The following is a 6,006-nucleotide window of genomic DNA, read 5'->3' on the forward strand; positions in this document are numbered from 1 at the left end:
TCGATGCATAATCTCATGGAATATAATGGCCCATATGAAATAATAGTGAAACACAAAAATATCTATAAATATGTTATAGGCAGCCAGAAATGAATGAGACTTTCAGGCATTGTAGACCTTTCTTAGAGGGTGGACCACCTTCAAGTGCCCATTTTCTGAGAAGCAGGCACACCTCATCCCTCTTTTCACAGTTTTGCTTTGCATATATATTTGCATCCTTGCTTTACTTGGATGCATGAAGGTGGTCAAAGCCCCTCCTGAGAAGACTTTGTCCCTCAAAGTGAAGGCTGATATGTGCCAGGGTGTCTGAGAAGAAGGCACACTTCTCCTTCACGTGTCTGCTTTGTTTAGATAAGACAGAGGGAAATGAGCTGGACTAATGCAGAGGCTGGCAGGCAGGCACAGGCAGAGCTTTGAAAGGATCTGCAAAAAGGAATCCAGGAATCAGAATGGAATTTAAAATCAAAATGCTAAACACCAAACCCAACAAGACAAACTAATAAACGAACTCGGAGAGACTAGAATCAATCACAGACTCTCCTCTGTCTCTCTGCAGTAAATCACCTTCCCAATGTGTTCCTCTAAAGAATTGCTCACCGAAAGGGTGGGGTTATGGCTCACACACCTTGTAATATACAATTCTACAACCCTCTGCGCAAGCAGTAGGATTGGAAGGGAGATGAATCAATTCAGCATGCTTTCAAAGCATCGCTTTGAGCAACTGCAAGTCTGAGGCATTTAAGCAGATATGACAATCACATAATGGCCGCATTCGTACATAATGTGAGACCAGAGGCAAACGGAATAGAACTTGGAACTCTGTTATGTCCAAATGTGTGCAATCATGGTTTTGTGGCAAAAGCGAAATGCGGTTTGCCTCGCCAAACTCCAATTTGAGTCTTCAGTTTGTAATGAGTTTCGCTGCCATAACCTGAGATTTTTTTGGCGGCAGCATTATGTCCAAATGTGGACGGTGACATAACTGTGGCTTTGTTCACTTTCTGGAGCTGTAATCATAGAGACGGTGACGCAGACCCGCCTGGGATCATGCCTGCTCCAAGCCTGCAGTGCTTCTCTCTGGCCACCTCTCCAAGTACTCGCCCTGCCCCCTGTCTCCAAGCTAACAAAGCGGTTGCCTGGCAACAGGGATGCCATGACATCCCATCCCAAGCTTGGTAGGCTGTCAAACCGCAAAGTCACACAAGGGCATGCCCTCTTCCTACTCTGTCCCTTACTCCCCTTGCCCCCTCCTGGCAATCAGAACAGAAAGGGGATGGGATGGCAAGACAGGCACTACATGCTTTGCTCCACGGAAATGAAGCAACAAAAATATATGTTCACAAGCACATGCACTGCAGGTGGCAACATAAGCAGGGCACTCCATTAGAGTGCTGGGACAGCAACATATGTCAGGACAGCAATGACCAGAGTCAGGTTTAAAAGGCAGCCCCAACAAGGAATTATTGAATGTCTCAGTTCTAATTTTTGTCCACTGATGTTGGGGAAGGGCCATGTGAAGGGCTGGGCAGCATGGCCCCAAAGAAAGGAGAGATTCAAAATATGTGATGATGACAGATGCTGTTCCTGAGTGGACTGTTCACTCATGAGAGTGTAAGGCCGTGGGAATACTCCTTCATATGAAGAACCATCTGTGGGGACAGGGTTGTCGGACAGGATCACTAACAATGTGTGACAACATCCCTTCTCCCAGGGACCCCTTTCTCACGAGAGTGTCAGGCCATGGGGGCCGGATGGCAGATGCTGCCCAGCCAGGTTGTTTTCTACCAGTAAGCCACAGGGATGAGTACCCCGCCAACAGCTCTTCCTGCCTTGACAACTGCCTCAAAGAAGCTATAAAAGCGTGCTCTCTGCCCATTTGAAGGTGTCCATCTTTGTTTCTGCCCAGAACAGTGACCCCTCTCTACTGTGGTCACTGGAAATTGGGGCTCCCATCTCCCATGATTCCATGTGGGAGCAGATCTGCATACGATGCAGCGCTGGACAAAACCTGGAAATTTTGAATGAGAGTAAAGATCCATTCCTGGTCCCAGTGTTTCCCCAGTCCGCCTACCCAGTTACATCCAGAAACATGGAGTGTCAAAATTTCCCTTGGGTGTGTGAAAGGAAATGCTTCATCATCTCCTTTCACACATCCATCTCCCTTGGGTGCATGAAAGGAAAGGAGGGGGTTACTGTGCAAAATTTCTATCATTAACCAGAGAGAGCAGGGGCCTCACACAAGTGGAGCCCCCTTTGTTGGGTTAGCCCATCTCATGTGCATGCACTCCAATTGAAGACTGAAGATTTTTGCAAGCCTAAGATCCTCCCCAGTAGACTGGCCCTCTCATCAGAGTGCTAGTCCCCTGGCAGCAAGGGGGCAGGAGTGTGGTTTGGTCTCCATGGACTGCTTTGCTGGAGTCACCCCTCACAAGATCATCTTTTGCCTCAGCAGGCCAAAACCCAGGATCTTTTGCCCTCCCTCATATACATATCCCCTCCTAGGAAGACATCATATTCCCTTCCCATTCCCAGGAAACAGGAAAATAGTCCCCGCAAGGCTGCCCCCTCCCAAGAAATTGTGTATGTGTGTGAGAGATAGTTTTTTTGGGGGGGGGCTCTCATGAGGGTGGCGATGCGATCACTGTCAGAAAAAGGGCTAGCATAGCATGTTATTTAAAGGGATTTAAAAGCCCTTTCCCTGCTGAGGGTGGGCGGACCATTCTGAAAAAGCACGGTCATGCACAGCACACCCCCTTTAAGATCACAGCCAATGGCTGCTGCTCTTCTCATGTGCTGATGCCTTGCCCACAGTCTGTGGACAATTAATCTAATAAACTATTAAATAGGAATGGGATTTAATCAAATAACATACTAAACATAGTATAAGATATACTAAAAACCAGTATATGCACAGAAAGCATATGACTGAAATATACTATACAAAACCAGTCAGGTAAACATCTACAGATAGCATATGATGAATGAATACAATGCATATAAACAGATAGTAAACAGTAAACTCCCACTAGGAGCCCAAAGTTGGGTGAACAAATATTGGTTTTTGGTATATCTTATATTATGTTTAGTATGTTATTTGATTAAATCCCATTCCTATTTAATTGTTTATTAATTGTCCATGGTCTGTTTTTTGTTTTTCTCCTTGGGATATCGTGGATCCCTCCTCCTTTTTTTCCCTTGTCCACAGTCTGGCAACATGAGTGCTATGGAGCTTGCTGGAATGCAGCCTCGGTGGGCCAGGAAGAGGGAGGGGCTCCCCTGCCCTGAAAACAGACATTGCCAGTCCATGGTTGGATGAATGTCTGCGATGCGATTCATGATTAGAAAAATCAACCACTGGTGCAGTGACCTCTGGTTTCACATGACGTGCGAATGCAGCCAATAACTGCTCTCCTTCCTCTTAATACAGCCTGATACAATATGTAAATTATCATCTTGGATTGTGTTGATATTAGCAATTTTGCCTCAAAAATGATATGGTGAAGATGTTGCTGATAGGGACTGTATCAAATTGCATGTTATAATCATTCCAATGTGATGCACAGCCCTAATATTAGTGTGTTTTATACATATTGATTGATGAGAACAAGGAAAAGAGTTTTGATAATGTACAAACTCTTTCCTTTAATAAGTTACCACAAGGGTCAATCAATGGGGGGTGGCAGAAGTGGTGGTGATGTACTTATCTGGAGGCAAGCACTTGCTCTCTGGCACCATCTATGAGGGGAACTCCCTGTCTGCTTTGAACACTAACATATTGTCATACATGGGTCTCATGCTCTGTATGACACTTCTGTCTTGAAAAAACAACAGCAACAAGAGAGAACATTTTGCATCACTGTTCCCCCAGCACCTCTAACAAGAATGCCAGCCAATTCTAACCAAGAATTCCAGGAACTGCTGATGCCATCCGCCTAGTGAGGCCCACAAAACTCTTGGAATGTTCTGCTCAAGAAATGATAGCAGAAGTTCAAATGTAATGGGAATTTTAGCATTAAGATATTTTAGAATGCTTTCATGGTTGCCCATTTTTATTATGTAAACCTCTTTGAGAAGTTGTTGTTGAAAAGCAATATAAAAATATTCTTTATAAATAAATAAGTCCTGGGGACTGGAGTGGGCTAAGCCACGTTATAGCATTAACTGCCACAATTTCTTTTTACTTTTCTCTCTGCCTTATAAGGGACCCAAGTGTTTCCAATAGTGCCCAAGAGAAGTTTGAAAAAGACCAGCTTTTATATTTTTAATATAAATTAAAATAGCTTTATGCTATTGCTTCTTGATCCCAGTAACCTTTAGTCCTGAAATCTGCTTTGCACCTACTGTTGTCTACTCAACTGAATCTGAATAACTCCACCTACTCTTGATCTTAGACTGGGTTTACCCTGCTCTCCAGAAACATGTTTTCTCTTCTCTTTTGTTCTGCTTTCTTTTTACTTAAAGTTCAACCCAAAGAGGAATGCCAGTATAATAGTGGTACGCACAGAACCGTTCTCAGCGGTTCAGTTAGAATTCGAGCCAAATTTGAACTGAACCACTGGTCCACAAGCCGGTTCATTTGAATTGGCCGGAGTTCGGTTCATGTGGCCAAACCAGGTTGAACAGGTTCAGCCCGGTTCGAAGCAGTCCGAGGGGCTATGCTTGTAAAAGGGAATCCAATGAGGATTCCCCTTTACAAGCTAAGGGGATTCCTACCTCTAAAGGGGTTCAAAGGGTGGGGGGGCAGGTGTGAGGGGACCTTACTGGTGGCGGCGCAGCAACAGGCCCCCAGGCCCTGCCAAAACTCTCCCGCAGTGGCCTGGTTCCGGGCCTCTGTGCATGCAGATTTCTCACAGGAGTCTCTCCTGCACATGCACATGCAGGAATCCTCACCAGATTCCCCTTTACAAGCATAGTCCCTCGGACCGGGTCAACTCCCCCCTTTTTGGTGCCAGTCCAGTTTGAGCTCAAACAGAACCTAGTTTGAATAGAACCGGTTTTGCACACCCCTACAGTACACTCGAAAGCTTGCTCATAACTTGTAGAGTAGTAAAATGGTAGATGTTACATTCATTATGCATTCTGATAGACCAGCATAGCTGCAATTTTTCTTAAACAATTTACAAACACTGGCCAACATCCAGATGAATGCTGCGTGCATGCAGCCAAGAGAAGCAGCCAAAAGGAGAATACCTGCAGTGGCTACATTCCTGCTTCTGCTGTGCAGTGCCTGAGGAGGATTTTCACCAATCTCTCCTTACTCTGGAAGTGCTTTGTGCAATCCTGAAAAATGTCCCTAAAGGCTGTGTGACCCCCAGGGACATAATTGCAGGTTGCATAGGACACTTCCGGGGAAGGGAACATCAGCAAAAATTGCCCATGCTGCAAAGCAGAAATGTAGCTGCTGCACATGTCCTTCTTTAGGCTGCATGTGTACAATATTAGTCTGGATGTCAGCCACTTTTCTTTCACCAATGTCTCTGACCCCACCCTTTGTCTACCCTGTTCTCTGACAATTTAAGGCACGCCCAGGAACAAAATTGCCTTCATATGTTAAGGACAATTGTATTTATTTATAGTTCTGACATCCTTATATACTAATCGAAGGGAAGTGCAACTTATCCTACTGAATTGTCAAGGAAGCATCCATTGATTATACAAATATATTGTTTATTTTGCTTATTAGAACATAAAGCTGTATTTTGTCTTCTTTAAAGTGAGCTTGACTTCTTTCTTTCTTTCTTTTTAAAAATAACTTTATCATTTTTGGTTAGCAAATGAATGTTTCCAGATTAAACAAGCCCTCTAAAATAAATTAGCTAACACATTTGGGAAAGCTACTTTGGGCTAAAGCACGTTCAGATTAAGTCGTTGCATATATTATTTACAATAGATCTATTTTCCACTAAGGTTCCTGCATGTTGGATTCAGTGTTGCCAACTGTCAGTAAATTTACGAACAGCTAGTAAATTTAAGTGCTTCCCAGAGAGCTATTGGTATGTGTGTAAA

Source organism: Hemicordylus capensis, chromosome 2 (assembly GCF_027244095.1).
Source record: "Hemicordylus capensis ecotype Gifberg chromosome 2, rHemCap1.1.pri, whole genome shotgun sequence".
NCBI classification, from domain to species: Eukaryota; Metazoa; Chordata; class Lepidosauria; order Squamata; family Cordylidae; genus Hemicordylus; species Hemicordylus capensis.